This window comes from Chiloscyllium plagiosum, unplaced genomic scaffold (assembly GCF_037043375.1).
Source record: "Chiloscyllium plagiosum isolate Xiang-an unplaced genomic scaffold, Cpla_swu_hap1 HiC_scaffold_18, whole genome shotgun sequence".
NCBI classification, from domain to species: Eukaryota; Metazoa; Chordata; class Chondrichthyes; order Orectolobiformes; family Hemiscylliidae; genus Chiloscyllium; species Chiloscyllium plagiosum.
In genome coordinates, this window is record NW_028270156.1 from 50,156,827 (window position 1) to 50,173,570 (window position 16,744).

General features: G+C 39.1%; 1 long non-coding RNA gene across 1 annotated transcript; it reads right to left on the bottom strand.

Moving 5' to 3' along the window:
* Positions 1–9,563: 9,563 nt before the first annotated feature.
* On the bottom strand, positions 9,564–15,100 carry LOC148146977 (uncharacterized). The gene is made up of 2 exons (XR_015760187.1): positions 12,929–15,100; positions 9,564–10,382 (listed from the first exon to the last, which is right to left on the bottom strand). It is a non-coding gene; the product is annotated as an uncharacterized LOC148146977 (long non-coding RNA).
* Positions 15,101–16,744: the final 1,644 nt, after the last annotated feature.

A 16,744-nucleotide genomic window follows, 5' to 3' on the forward strand; every position in this document is an offset into this window, starting at 1 on the left:
TCCATCATCGCAAATGCCAACATATTGTGATCAGACAATAACTAGCAAGCAAAATATCATCAGCTTTTGCTCTGGTAGGCAATGACTGATGAAACAAAATGTCCTCCTATTCTATCTTCCCCTGAGCACCACCTACATACCAAAACATGAGCTATAATAAAATAAAGAATAATGGATGTTAGAGATCTGAAACAAACAAAATTAGAAACTCAACAGGTGTGGCACCACCTGCGAAGAGAAAACAGTTAATGTTTCAAGTCCAATGGCCCTCCTTTAGAACTAGAATCAGCTAGAGAAAGGTGGCATTTATGCTAATGGTGGCGCATGAGGGACAAAGGAGTGAACAGATAGGTGGAGACGGAGTCCAGTGAGATAGAGAGATACAAAGGGTAGATAAATGGACAGATTGCTGATAGTAGGCTAGAGAAGTGAGGTTAGATGGGTGATAATAGGGGACTAATTTCATCACAGGACCTGGGATTGTGGTGGTAGGTATTAACGTAGAAGAAGGTATCCATGTTGTGAAACTATTTAAAGTCTTAAGGTCTCAACCTAAAGGTTACATATTCCAAACAGTCCCAACACCTCCCCATGCAATCGCAGAAAGTGCAACAATTGCTAGTTTACCATCCAAGGCCCCAGAGAAAGCATCCAGGTTAAGCTGCAATTTATCTGTACTTCATTCAGTGTATTCTACTATATTTGATGCTCACAATGTGGTCCCGTCTACACTGGGGAGATGAAATGCAGACTGGTTGACTGGTAGTACTTCAACATCACCATGTTCCCATGCCAACATTTCGGTCTCCGGGTTGTAGTGTTCCAGCTAGGCTCAATGCAACTTGGTGGAACAACACATCATCACCCACTTTGTAACCTAAGCTTTCAGGACTTAAAGCTAAACAATATCAGAGCATGAACACCTCCTTCCATGTTTATTCCATGACTTAACCATGAAATGGGTTGCTTTCAACAATGCCAATCCATTTCCAACTACTCTTAGTCCCACTCTCACCTATGTACCTTCTTCCCTGGCTTACTATCAACAACCCTTTCTCCCTCTAGGCTGTCTCCACCTATCCGCTCACTCCTTTTCCCCCACCTCCCATTATCAACAGAAATACAACCTTTCCCTAGCAGTTTTTAATTCTGAAAGTCAGGTCATGAAAGATCCATAACTTGAACTATATCTGCAAAGTTTGTGAATATGTTCAACTAAAGAGCAAAGAATTGGGTAGTGACAAAATTCACTAAAATAAAACAAAGAACTGTGGATGCTGAAGATCTAAAACAAAAACCAAAATTGCTGGAAAATATCAACAGGTCTTTCTTTGAAGAGAAAGCAAAGTTAATACTTTGAATCCAGTGACCTTTCTTCTTATCAACGAAGGGACTTAAAGAGGGTCAATGGTCTCAGTCAGTCAGACAGCATGGAAACAGGCCCTTCAGTCTAAACAGTCCATGCCGAATATAATCCCAAACTAAACTAGTCTCACCTGTCTACTCCTGGCATATTTCCCTCCAAACCTCTCCTATTCATGTACTTATCCAAGGGTCTTTTAAAAGTAACTGCGCATGTATCTACCACTCCTTTCAGGAAGCCCATTCCACACCCGAAGCACCCTCAAAAGCTTTACCCTTCATGCCTTTCTTAAATCTCTCTCTTCTCACCTAAAAATATGTCCCCTAGTCTTAAAATACCTAATCCTAGGGAAAAGACACCTACCATTAACTATATACCCCTTATGATTTTACAAACTTCTAAGGTCACCTCACAACCTTCTATGCTCCAGTGAAAAAAGCACCAGTTTATCCAGCCTTTCTTTATAATTCAAACCCTTCATTTAAAGCAATATCCTGATAAACCTTTTCTGAACCCTCTCCATAATAGCCTTCCTATAACAGGCTGACCAGAATTGGACACAATAATCCAGAAGAGGCCTCACCAATGTCCTGTACAACCTCAAAATGACTTCCCGACTCCTGTATGCAAAGGAGTGAGCAATCAAGGCAAGCATGCTAAATATCTTTTTAATCACCCTGTCCATGTGGTGCAAACTTCAAAGAATTGTGTACCTGAACCCCTAGGTCCCTGTTCTATGCATTACTCAAGGCCCCACCATTAATTGTATAAGTCCTGCCTCTCTTTGTAGTATCAAGATGCAATACAATCAGTTCTGCTATAATGTGTGTTTCTTCTACTTGAATTAGCTTTAACGTGACTGAAGAATTTAGAATTTAGACCGTTACCTGTATTGGCTTACACTATTCTGGCCCCAAATTAGTTTAAATGGCACAGCTATTCCACGATTTTCTTATGAGATTGCATGAGAATGAAACTATTGTGTTATATCAGAATCAATTGTGTCTTGTGTTTATCCAAATTAAACTCCATCTGCCACTCTTCAGCCCATTGACCCAATTGATCAAGTTTCCTTTGTAATCTGAGATAACATCGGAGATAACTGTCCACTATCTCACCAATTTTGGTGTCATCTGCAAACTTATTAACCATGTCTTCTATATTCTCATCTAAATTATTTATAGAAATGACAGAAGTGGCCTCAGCACCGATCCCTGTGGAACACTGCTGGTTATAGGTCTTTAGTTCAAATAACAACCTTCTACCAGCACTGTCTGTCTCCTGCCATCAAGCCAATTATGTATCCAATTGACAAGTTCACCCTGAATGCCATGTGACCTAACTTTACTAATTAGTCTACCACGCTGAACTTTATCAAAGAGTTCACTAGAATCCAAATAAACAAACTCCACGCTCCACCCCCAAAAAACTCAATCAAGTTGGAGAGACACTATTTTCTTCAGACAAAACGATGGTGACAAATCCTAACCAATTTTCACCTCTGTAAATGGTTATAAGGTAGAGGCAAAAAGCAAGGAATTACGATTAAAAGCAGAGGAATGAGAAAGAGACACAGAAATAGTCAGGAAAGTCAGCCTAAAAGATTAGACATGAAGGCTGAAGGAAAGCTTAGTGCGGAAGAGAGTGAGGGTGAGCAAACCCATGGTAGCCAAAGGTGCGGTGAGAAATTGTTTAAATATATTCGATCATTGCCTAAAAATTTGATGAGAAGGATGTGGAAGCCTTTTTCCTCTCATTTGAAAAAGGTGAACAAACAAATGCAGTGCCCAGTGACCATATGGGCTTTGTTGATCCAAACAAAACTTGTAGGTAGAGCTAGTGAGGTATTCGCATCACTATTACAGGGTGTACGAGGAAGTGAAGAGAGCCATCTTAATTGCATATGAGCTTCTGCCAGAATCTAAGGAGGAACCCTGGTCAAACCTACATTGAGTTTGAAAGGATCAAACAAAGTAATTTTGATAGGTAGATAAAGGCATTAAAAATAGAGCAAACGTTCTTAGACAATTATTTTGGAGGAGTTCAAAAGTTCACTTCCTGAAGTAGAGAGAATTCATGTGGAAGAGCAGAGAATTAGAACAGTAAGATCTGTAGCTGAAATGGCTGATGATTATGAGTTGGTCCATAAGTCAACGTTTGGCTTCCAAAATCAATTTCAATCTGTGAGGAACAGAAATTGGGGAAAAGAGAAATCCTCATGTGGAAATGGAAAGGTAGGTCTTGGTGAAGATCATAAGGATAACTTACCACAGGGTAAAAAGGAAAGCCTTGAAGGAGAAAAAGAAGTTTAAAAGCTCCAGTATTTTCACTGCAATAAAGTAGGCGACATGAAGTCACAGTGTTTGTGGGTTAGGAAAAGCACTGGGAAACCAGATGTATGATAATCCAGTGAATTTTGTTGGAGTGGTAACAGAAAGCACAATGAAGGCTAGAAAGCTGCACCAGAATGTACAAGTTGGTCGAAGGTTGGTTAAGGAGGAAGTACCAGATCTTAAACCATATACCTGCAAAGGTAAAATTTACTCACATAGGCCAGGAGCAGCAGGTAAAGAGGTTACAATATTAAGAAATACAGGATCCTCTCGATCTGCGATGCTGGAAGATGAGATGAGGAGATACGTACTTCTGAAGGACTATTGCCAGAAAAGGTACTAGTAACAGGAATTCATGTTGAGACAAGAAGTGCTCAATTATGTAAAATGAGGTTAGAGTGTTCAGAGAAGAGTGGAGAAGTAATGTTAGAACTACTGGACAAACTCTCAGCTTCAGGAATACAATTTGTTCTTGCAATGATATAGCTATTTCACAGATAGGAATGCCGCCTACTGTAGTTGAAAGGCCAGTGGAAACTCAGGCAACTGAATTATTGCAGGACAACTATCGGGGATGTTTCCTGACTGTGTGGTAACAAAGGTCACAAAGTCACCAGTTGAAACAGGAGAGATCAAAGAGTACAGATAAGAAAGTTGAATTGAAATTAGCAGAAACCCTGTTTGATCAGATGGTGGAGACAAACCAGGAGCAGATAGATGACAGTGCAGACATCTTTAGCTCAGACAAATTTACTGAGTTACAGCAGAAAGATGAAAATTTAAAGCAACTGTATTAAAAGGCATACAGAGAAAGAAAATCCAAATCCATCCCTGAATATTATAACCTTAAAAATTATGTCTTAATGAGGAAATGGAGACTATCACGTATTCAGGCAGATAAGAAATGGGCAGAAGTTCATCAAGTCATATAGCCAGTGGGTTATAGAAAAGTGTCAAGAGTGCGGTGCTGGAAAAGCACAGCAGGTCAGGCGGCATCCAAGGAGCAGAAGAATCGATGTTTCGGGCAAAAGCCCTTCATCAGGAATGAGGTTGGGAGCCTCAGGGGTGGTGAAATAAATGGGAGGTGGGGGGGGGGGGGGGGAGGTGGGGGGGGGGGGGGGGCGGGGGGGGAGAAAGGTAGCTGAGAGTGTGATAGGTAGATGGAGGTGGGGATAATGGTGATAAGTCATAAGAGGAGGGTGGAGCGGATAGATGGGAAGGAAGTTGGACAGGCAGGATAGATAATGAGGGCGGTGCTGAGTTGGAAGGTTGGAACTGGGATGGGGGGGGGGGGGGGAGGGGGAGTGGGGAATGAAGAAACTGGTGAAATCCACACTGATGCGGTGGGGTTGGAGGGTCCTGAGGTGGAAGATGAGACGTTCTTCCTCCAGGTGTCAGGTGATTAGGAAGTGGAGATGGAGGAGGCCCAGGACCCGCATGTCATTGGCAGAGTGGGTGGGGGAGTTGAAGTGTTCGGCCATGGGGCATTGGGGTTAATTGGTACGGGTGTCTCAAAGATATAGTTGAACTTTGCCAGACAAGTTATATATGTCGGATAATTGGAAAAATCACAGGCAGTAATAAAACCCACACCTTTAATACCTATTCCTGCATTTGAGGAACCTTTTACAAGAGTCTTAATTGGATAGGATCCCTACCTCAAACAAAAAGTGGAACCAGGACTTGTCAACAGCAATGAATGCGTCCACAAGATGGCCAGAGGCTATTCCATTCTGCTATATCACAGCTAAAAGGATTATAAAGGAGTTACTCAAATTTTTCATGAGATATGGACTATTCACAGAAATACAATCAGATTAAGGGTCAACCTTTACATCAAAATTACTCAAGGAAGTTATAGATAGCTTAGGAATGAAACAATTCAAATCTACTGCGTACCATCCAGCATCACAGGGAGCACTAGAAAGGCGGCATCAGACATTAAAGACCAGGGTGAGAGCTTATAGTCAAGACGATCCCGATAATTAGGATAAGGGAGTTCCATTTGTGCTTTTTGCAATCACAGATGCACCAAATGAATCAACCAAATTCAGTCCATTTGAATTAGTTTTTGGGCATGAAGTAAGAGGTCCATTGAAACTGATTAAGGAGAAATTGGTAAGTCAAAATTCAGAGACCACACAATTAGACAATGTGTCAAATTTTCATAACGATTAAATAGAGTGGGGGAGTTGGCCTGACAGCATTTAAAAGTATCACAGGAAGCAGACCAGAAATAAAAACTTGTAATTTTGCTATCAGGAATAAGGTGTTAGTGTTACTTCCACTGATAGGTGAACCTTTAAAAGCAAGGTTTAGTGGACCTTATCAAGTCAAAAGTGAGTGAGTGAGATGAACTGCTTGATAGGGACTCCAGACAGTGTGTGTCATGTGAATATTCTCAAAAGATATTGTGATGGAAGGAAAGCCAAAGAGATGGTATTATTGGTTACAACACAGAGGGAAGAATCAAGTTCAGAGGATTCAGAATTTGACATTCCTCAAATTAAATTGGACAATGAGGAAGTTATCAAAAATTGGGATAAATTGATTTACCTTCCAGAGGAAAATTGAAATGACTTGCAAGAGTTATTACTATCACATGGGGAGATATGTGGAAATAAGCTGAGAAGTACTAACCTAATTGTGCGTGATGTAGATATAGGAGATACTATTCTGATTAAGCAACATCCTTACAGGCATAACCCTCTAAAGTTGGCACAGATTCAAAAGGAGATTGAATGCATGCTCCAAGACAACATAATCAAACTGAGTTACAGCAGATGGAGCTCACCCATAGTAATCATGCCAAAACCAGATAGTACCCAATGGTTATGTGTTGGCTATTGCAAAGTCAATACAGTTACAAAGACTGATGCATATCCGATTCCACATTTGGAAGACTGTATTAAAAAGTGGGACAAGCAAGTTGGACTTGCTCACAGGAGACTGCAGACAAAGGCAATTTCAGCTTTTGTAATGCCAAATGGACTATATCAATTTAAAGTCATGCCATTTGGTATGAAAAGTGAGACAACCACATTTCAGAGACTAACTAATAAGGTCATTGCTGAACTACCCAAATATGCCGTTTATATAGATGATCTCGTAATTTTTTGATACACATGAAAGGAAAATTTGCAACATTTATCAAACTTGTTCATTCAACTTCCAAAGGCAGGCTTGGTGATAAACCTGGCTAAAAGTGAATTTGTCAACGCCCAAGGCACATTCCTGGGCCATGTTATTGGACATGGACAAATGGCCCCATGGGATGCAAAACCAAAAGGTAACTGGGGAGTTTCCCACACCATTGATAAAAAGAGTAGGTACTATGATTCCTGGGATTGTTTGGATTTTATTGAAAATTTGTACCAAATGTGGCTGCTCAACGCACAGAATTGCTAAAGGCAAGAAGTTTCAGTGGACAGTCAGAAGGCATCTGACAGCCTGAAAACTGTGTTAATCACTGCCCCAGTATCAGCCACACCTAATTATGCAAAGCCATTAAAGATGGCTATTGATGCAAGTGATGTGGGTGTTGGACAGAAATACCTATTAAATATTCCTCCAGGAAATTGAACATTCATCAGCAGGAACATTTGACAATTGAGAAGGAGACTTTGAGCTTGGTGTTAGTGTGACAATATTTCAATATTTATGCTATAGTAATGTATGAGACAATCATATACAATAATCATAATTTTCTCCACAAACTTCAATGGGTTAAGAACAAAGTGCCAGACTGTTTACATGGAGCTTTTTGTAACAGCCATGTGGCAGGATGAGAAAACGTAATTGCCAATGAATTGAAAGGAATAAAACAAGCAATATGTAGTAGTGCATGCTTGCATGATTATTGTCCATGTAACGTATATGTGTTGTAGAGTACTAACAGTTTAAAATTAAGGGGTTTTTAAAACAAAGCCATCTTTGGATATTGATGGTTCTTTTTTTTTTGAAAAGGTGGGGGGGGGGGTGAGGGAAATGTGATGATGCTGCTCCTTTAACATGGTTGTCCCTGGCTTTCTTTTTTCTCCACAGTCAGGTCATAAAAGACACAGACTCCAAGAAGTCTAAGTTTGAAGGGTTTTAAGGGCCACTCTGATTATAGCTAATGGATATTGTTTCAGGCAAAAGGCTTTTTAAGTTTTACAAAAACACTTGTACAATGAAAGGGGGGCAGCCATTTCTCCCAGCTCAGTTTTCTCTGGTCTGGCTATTCACTGAAAGCAGTCAGGAGGTTGCTAATCCAAATAACCGCAACATGAAAAAAGCACTCTTTCTGATACCTCTCCTGTAAGACCCTGTGTTTGATCTTACCTTTTGTGCCAAGGGGTGCTTAATGGAGATTGTTGAAAGTGTTTGGAACAGCATCATTAAGTTTGGATGATCTGTTGGATTTTCAGATGGGTTGTTATTCAGTATTCTGTTCTCTTTTATTTGTGCTTCAGTCAGTAATTTTGTAAATAAGTTGTTTTGTTTAAAACTACGTGGTTTGACCAACTACACCACTCCTGGAATATCAGCGTTACACCTGCTTAAAACAACTAGCAAAGTTAGGGCCTAGACTACTTTCTTGAAATGTTTTGGCCTGGTCCATAACACCTCCAGCAACTTACCTTCAACCGAAGTCAGACTCACAGGTTTATAGCTCCCTGGTTTCTCCTTACAAGCCGCCTTTAAAAGAGGTGCAACATTAGCCACCCTCCAGTCATCAGGCATGTCACCAGTAGTTATAGGTGATGCAGAAATATGTCTGCAAGGGGGTTTGAGTATAAAAGTAGCAAAGTCTTACAGCAAAACTACACAGGCTACTGGGGAGATCACATCTGGGTGTATTAGGAGCAATTGTGGTCCCCTTTAAGAAAATCATCATTTAGTTGGGAAGTAGTTCAAAGGAGGCTAACTCACATGATCCCTAGTGTGCAGCCCAAAGAGCAATGGTTGAACAGGTTGGGATCAATGGGGTTTGGAAAAGTGAGGGCGGCGATCTCATCAAAATGTACAGAATTCTTAAGGCACTTGGCAGAGTAAATGATGAGAAGACACTTGCCTCATGGGAGAGTCTAGAAGCAGAAGACAGTCTCAGAATAGGCCCTGCAACTCCCCCTGCTTACTTAATTCTGCTTTCTCTCCAGTGATGCTGTCCAAATCTGCTGAGTTTCTTCAGCAATTTATTTTTTGTGACAGAATTCACTAATCGAGTTTAGAGCACAGTTGAAGTAGTCACTAATTCTATGACATTATGGTGTTTGATAATGGCACAAATTCACAACTAATTGAATTAATTTTACACCTTTTCTCATAGTAGTTATTGCCAGTTCTGCAACCTCAGCTAAGGATTAGTTCCTCTGCTAATATGAGGTTTTCTTCATCTCAATTCCATAACTTAAGAGCTTCTTCATCATCAACAACAGCAGACTGCAACACTATTTTTCTTGCTAATCGTTATGTTCACTTGGAAATAGAATGAGCTGTGTTTCCAAGTACTTGCTTGTTTCAGGCAGTTACTCGACAGGGCTTCCACCACATAACACCACAGCTGAAGGCGTCCACTGACTTTAGTCCAACTAAACACCAATTTTTTTTTAAAAAAGTCATGTATTTGAAAGAGACCATGTTTTGTGTTTGATATCAACAATTCACTTCACAGGTAGAGCTTCACATGACAAAGGGTCAGTTAAGACTCGAAACATCAGTTCTTTTCTCTCCTTACAGATGCTACCAGATCTGCTGAGATTTTCCAGCATTTTCTCTTTTGGTGACAAGTCAGTAGTTGCTTCATCATATAAGCAGCTCCTGCTCTATACTTACAATGGTTCATGGACTTCAGGATTTTATAAAGAACGAAACCGCAGACTGTATTTGACTCAAAAGCAAACTTGTTTATCAAAATACATCTCCTAATGCCCTGATACATAACTTAGACTGGCTTAGAGATTTATAACACTTTCATTTAACCACAATTTAACCTCCACTTAGACCCAAAACACAAAATCATACAATGTCCAAAGCCAGAAGCAAAAACCATATGTTTCTGACCAAACCTTTCTTACCCTAGGCCCAAACTTTCTTAGCCTCTATTGCCAGATTTGGTTGCTCTCAATCCATCACATGGTTGGTCCTTCTGGTGAGAGCCATAGGTCCACAAGCCAGGTTGACTGCGGGTGTCAAGTGTGGTCAGAACTCAGGAGATTGAGGGAACACATGTCAGGACTCAATCCTTTGCCAAGATCAGACTCTCTACGAGAATGGCACTTGGTATATGCCTCTTGTGCATTTCTGGATTAGCACAAATCTCTCCTGCTGTTTGGAGGGACAAAGATTCAAGTAACCCATTTTCCTCCTCAATGGGAGCTCATTGTTACAATGGTCAGGTTCCAATCTATTGCATTAAGGGGACAATCGCTTGATGGCATCAGGCAACGAAAGGCAAGGTATGATAGTACTAAATGACATTGAATTCTTCATGCTGAGCAAATGTCTGAATTTAGCATTTATATTTGTCAGAGTTAAAAAAAAAACAGCACTAGGTTAGTCCAACAAGTTTATCTGGAAGCTAGTGCTTCCAAAGCACCGCTCCTTCTTTAGGTAGTTGTCAGAGGGTAGTCTTTATTTGCAGCAGTGTCCAAGGTTTGAGGTTCTTTCATATGTCAAGAAGTCCAGGTGAAGGAGAGTCAATCCTACAAATCAGTGACATCAGTAAGTACTGAATACTGGTACTGGCAAGATAAATCATTAATTCACAAAAATTGCTGGAAAAGCTAAACAGGTCTGGCAGTATGGAAAATAAAGAACATGAAAGTATGGGAAGGTTAAAGCATGAAGACCACTGGCAATCTGTGGAAGGTAGGATAGGATAACCATAGTAGAATGCTCTTTACACCAATTCGCAGAGTAAGGTTAAGGCTGAAAGGTCACTATGGCGAGATGAGATAACAGAAACTTGCTTTATTAATTGTGTTAAGTATTATTATGACAGGATTGGGACCATAAATGCTTGGGACATTACATTAAAATATCTAATTAGTAGAGGTAGCTTGAGACAGGAGACTATTGTAATAGATGGAATAGCTAAATATCTATGACAGGTTAGTCTGGAATGGACGATCACTGTAGCAGAGCTGATAATAAATATCTAATCACGACATTAAGTAGGGTCTGGAATGAAAGACCATCGTTGCAAGAGTTAGCAATAAATATCTAACTGACATTGGAATAACATTAAGTAGAATGTACAACTAAAGAGATAATGGGAACTAACATCACTGGTTTACTGTGTAGCTAGAGTGAGGTACATGCTGATAAGCTAACAAGAGATATAAAAATCCACTTACCCTGAGGTTCGGGGGCTTTCAAGAATCTGCTTTCTCAGTGTCACGGTTTTTTGTTTGCAAATAAAAGACCTACTTCTTGAAGAACTCTGCTTCTCCTGGTGTTTCTCTGTATTTTCTCCACAACAGCAGCACGTGGAGAGAAATCAGAGTTCAGAGGAAGGATCGCTCTCCAAAATGTGAACTGATTTAACTCTAGATTATGAGGGTCCATCTCTGTGCCTCCATCACACAGTTCTTGCTTGGTATCTTGTAAGTGACATGCATTTTTTGTTTCACTGGATGCTTTAGCTTCATTAGTTGCTGTTTCAGTGTGTTGGTAGGTTTGTGGGCTACCATGCTGCCAAGGTGTCCGATTAGCCTGGACCCTTTGGCATCATAGTAACCTACAAACCTACCAAGACACAAACAGCTACTGATGAACCTAAAGGACACCATAATCAACCAGCAAAAAGAATGGTCATTTACAAAATACCTTGCAAGAACTGTAACAAACACTACATCGGGCAAACTGGCAGAAAACGTGCCACCAGGATACATGAACACCAACTAGCCACCAAAAGACATGACCCACTGTCATGAGTATCCTTGCATACAGATGAAGGAGGATATCACTGACTGGGACAACACATCCATCCTAGGACGAGTTGAAACAGAGACACACACCCAAGAATTCCCAGAGGCAATGCATTCTAACCAGAACTCCATCAATAAACACATCCAATTTGGACTCCATCTACCATCCTCTGATAAAGAGGACCACAAATAATATCACCCATCTTAAAGAAACCAAGATCCATAAATAGAAAGCAGAACATAACACCAGCACTTCACCAGAGGCTCACTGATGTTACCTAGAGTGGTGGCAAAAATGAACATTCCAACTCTGAGCAAAGTTACATCCAGAACCTCAACCTGAGCTATAAATCTTCTCAAAAATTGCTAGGAAGGCGCCTGCTGTTATTGGGTATCAAATTTTCTCAGCCCTACATCCTCACTGTAGGAAGAGTCCTAGTCTCAACCATTTTATGTATTTTAAATGAGTTTCTCCCACAAGATCAGAAGTAATTTGCTGATAATTGCAGTGGTCAATTCAATTTATAACCCCAAGAAAGTGAGGAAGTTCATGTCTGCATTCAAGAACACCTATAACATTCCAGGTTAAAGCAAAGTACTGTGGGTGCTCAATATTTAACTATTATTTAAAAATTAATACTTAAGTGGCAAGTTACATTTATCCAATGTTTGATTCCTTCTATTTCAGAAATGTCTTCATTTGTCCTCAATTCTCTTTGGGTAGAATGAATGAGATCATTGCTGACCTGGATTTCTAGTGAATGATGCTTGACAAAAGTATGTAGTCATTTCAAATCTTATTTCTCTGGATATTTTGCATTAGAAATATCACATACCAACCTTAGTAATTAGAGATGCGTACACCTTTAGACCAGTGATTTTTTCACTGGAATGGTAAATTTTGCATATAGTTTGTCATCCTTATATGGATATCCTTGATATAATTTGGCTTGAGCTTTTCCCTCCCTTATTCGCAATATACACAGCAGATAGATAATTAAAAATAGTACTTCCATGGTCAGAAAGAGAGAAGAATCAGCAGGGTTTAAGTAAGAAACCAATTTCCCACTGGCAGGTTAAATTTATATTAAATTAATTAGATTTTCATTGGCTAGAAAAATAAATTGCAAAAACTAATCATACTTGCATAAATTTTCCAGAGGGTGCATTTTGACAAAATTAAGATCAATATAGGAAATATATTTGCATTACGTGGCCCATGAAACTGGAAAATACTTTGACACGTAATCAGTTATGTCCTGTATGGGTAATAAATAGACGTCATCCGTGCAATAAGTTTTGTACCATGCACTACTCACCTATTAAGGCAAGTGATCAACTTCCTCCTTGCTCAAAGGTCAGAAGTAGTTTTACTGAAGTCTTCAGTTAAATCTTTCCTGTCAAACTATGTGGAAGCCATTCTCCTAACACCTTAATATACTCCTGTGTATATTATACAAGACTGTATTAGAGACGTGCAAAACCCTTGCACAAGGCATGTTATACAATGAGTACTATAGAAAGGTTAACCACTCACTATTTCAAATATTTTATTTATAGACACTAACAACACACTGTCATAAATTTTCACTAATAAAAGTGGACATGACATGCATAATATTTCATTTTGGTCTACATAATTTGCTGGTCATTAATGACACATCTTCCTATTAGGGAATTTCTCAACTTTAATCCCTTCTCAGGCACGTTTCCTTTTACCACCACCCTCCACTTACTTGATCAAAACCTTTAAGTTCAGATGAAACATCAACTTGGAATGTCAACCAAGCTCTCACTGCAGATAGTCTAACCTATTTCTGGCATGGTTTCCTTTATAACTTTTAGCTTTTGCTGTTGTACTGCATGGCAACCAGCTGACCTATATTGCTGGTGTGAAGTGCATTTCACATCAAGGGCTGGGCTTCGTTTACAGATGTAGCAGGCTTAGAACATCAAAATAATTAGCCCAAATGCTCACTTACTCTGGACCAGCATCGTATCAGTTGGTCTGAAGCAGCGATGGAGAAACAATGGGTGGGAAAATAATCATGATGGAAAACTAAACTGAAAGTTCATTGTTTTGCTGCTCCTCCCTGCCAGACAGAATTTAAGATCTACCTTTAAGATTTTACTTCTTGACCTGCCAATATGTACTGAGCAGATTTGAAAAAGTTCCATTAAGTAGATCGTTAAACAGGTCATGGATTTTGTGGGACTGTAGTTTAAGAATTTTCACTTAGTTCTGCTTAAAACTGGATCCTTTCTGCTTCAGTCTCATGAAGAAAAAAAAGTCACAAGACTATGCCGGAAAGTTTCAGAAAATAAAAATCAAGCCATAAACAGTTTGGTTTAAAAAATATTCAAAGAGTAAATGAAAGGCCTAGTGGCATTAATTGCTAGATTATAACCCAGAGGCCCAAGCAATGCTCTGCAGACCTGCCATAGTAGATGGTGGATTGTTAATTTAAAATTAATAATCTGGAAAGGGAGTCTAGTGACCATGAAACCACTGCCAATGGAAAATCCATGGGTTCATTAACATCCTTTAGGGAAGGACATCTAGTCTGACCTACATGGGACTCCAGAGCCACAGCAATGTGGATGCATCTGTATAGGTTGTAGAGTTATAAAGCTAGGCAAGGGAGGAGTTGTGGAAGCATGTACAAAAAGATGTAAACTTAGATTGTATGTAAATATCAAGGTTAAAAAGTCACATGGTATACAAAGCTACATCCTCCTTTTTTGCTTAAAACATTTAAAAATTTCCAAGTGTTTGGATTGCTTGAACAAGCTTTATTTGAAATAGTTCCCAAATTCTTTCACATGCATGATTAAGTAACCAGAAAAGTTTCATATATTATGACTAGGGATAAGTGAACATGTTTCTTGTAGGGAAGTGCTGGGCTAAATGGCTTGCTTCAGTACAAAATATCCTACATAAAACATTTGTACATCAAATGTAATTATGGGAATTCTGTTTAAAAAATAAAACCAATCTGTGATTGAATAATTTAAATATCTAACTAATCTTGGTTTTGGCACCACCTATACCAATGACTGCCCCAGTGCTGACCATCTGCAATGAAGTGTCTTTTTGTGACTTCAAGACAATGGAGGAAGAAAGGGTTTTCAGGTCAACCCAGAAGGGTCATCAGCTGACTAACCCAGGCCATTGCAACTACTTGAAGCTTAAGTGATTCTTAGCTGAGGCATTAATTCAGAACAGTAGACAATCAAAAATGCAGGAATACCTGTGACCTGTACATTGAATGCTATCACAATTAAATATTGAGTCTGGGCAAATGTCAATAGCAGCATCTTTTGAAAACAGGACTTGCTGGGTTAGTAAATCAAACAGTTTTACTGTTTCACATTGCAATGTATTAATAGTTCACATGCAGTGCGGAAAGGAAAAGATTACTTCTATCCTAATGCTCAAACCTTCATGTTCAACTTGTTCGTTCTTTCAATTTTGAGGGAACAGAAGCAGGACATTACTGAAAGTTCTAACCTAAATTAAACAGGTTGCCATAAGTAAACAAAGAAAGTGTTCATGTGCAGCTTAATTGCAAGCTAGAGTTTTCTTTACCAGCACTTCATTCTAAACCCAATACTTTTAAAAAAAAAGGAAAGGGCTAGATCTTGTGGTCCACCTACAGTTGCTCAGAAGCTTCAAGGCGAGTCTCTTGTGGAGAAAACTTACATTAAAAAGAAAAATTTGAATCCAGGATTGTTCAATCATTCACTGTTTCCCAGGAACTCAGTTGTGGATTCTGCTATCTTCAGATAGTTTATCATGTGCATACCATAGAAAGTAAGGCATGTGCCTAGCCAACTATTTTCCCCTTACATTAAATCAGTTTCTCTCATTAACATGTTAATTTACATTGAAATTTTAGTTTCATCCCATAAAAACTCCAATAAGAGATGTCAACATAAAATGCCTCTTCAAGGCATGCAGTTTGGAGCAACAATTGGAGAGTGATTCAATCCCTTATTCAAGAGAAACTATAGTGGGGGCACTAATCTGGTTTCAGTTTGAAGTCAAAAAAAGAGGAATAGGCTGCTCATTAGATAAAGCTAGATTTGGACTGCAACTTTAGGAGAAATGTGGACCTCTTCCCCTGAGAAAAAAAAAGAAAGTGCTCCTAGAAATGCATACATTTTAATAGTTTTTACATGTACACACTTAAATACAAATCCAATCATGAAATCACTTCTGGATTAAACTTCAGAGGTTAGTGTTCTGGAAAGTTGAAAGAAGTGGCAATTGTTTACTGTAGTTCTACTTTAAAATTCAAACATGAAAATCCTCTAAACAATGTGAAAAATCAATAAGTTTCCCTCTGGTTGAGAAAATACTCAGCATCTTCAGTTGTTATTTATGGTGGCCATGACAAGTAGTAATTTCTTCCTTAGTAAATCATTTGCAGATAAGATCGCCAACATCAGTGGTTGAAAACCAAGGAAAGTGATCAGTCATGCGAGAACCTATGTTCACTCCTGGATTAAACAAATCAGCTTAAGTCATGACAAAACTACCCACAAATCTGTTGCTTCGGGCAGCTGACGCACATGGATCAGTAGACATTTTCTATCCAAGGTCTCAGTAGAACCATATTCAGAAGAAGCCTGGCAAAGAGCAGTGTTCTTGTCAGGTTGTGATGAGATTAAAAAAAAAAGAGCTAGAAAATACCAAAAATGCTGACGACTTCTAGCCAGATGAGCTTTTACACACCAATATTCTGTTTCCTGCTCCTTCAGCTTCTTATACTGCTTCTCTGGAACTCCAATTTTTTCCAAATGAATTATGGTATATAGACTAGAACTAAGACTTTGACAACTAACTTCATTCTGTTGTGTTAATTGCCCAGTAAACAAGTTTCTCATTCCTTCGTGTCTCAAGAGCATGATAGAAATAATTGAAAACCAACAGAATAATGAAATGGAAGTTTATTGCAATAGGATAGGGCATGATCCAGGGCAATTAAGTGTACTAAAGAATCTCAATGCACCCACACTTATGAAAATAAAGTTATTCAATTAGTTTTATTGTAGATGAATTAGAAGTGCAAGCAATTTCTTCTAAGAATAAAAAGTCTGAAAAAAGTCTTAAGTACTTACATACATTGGAC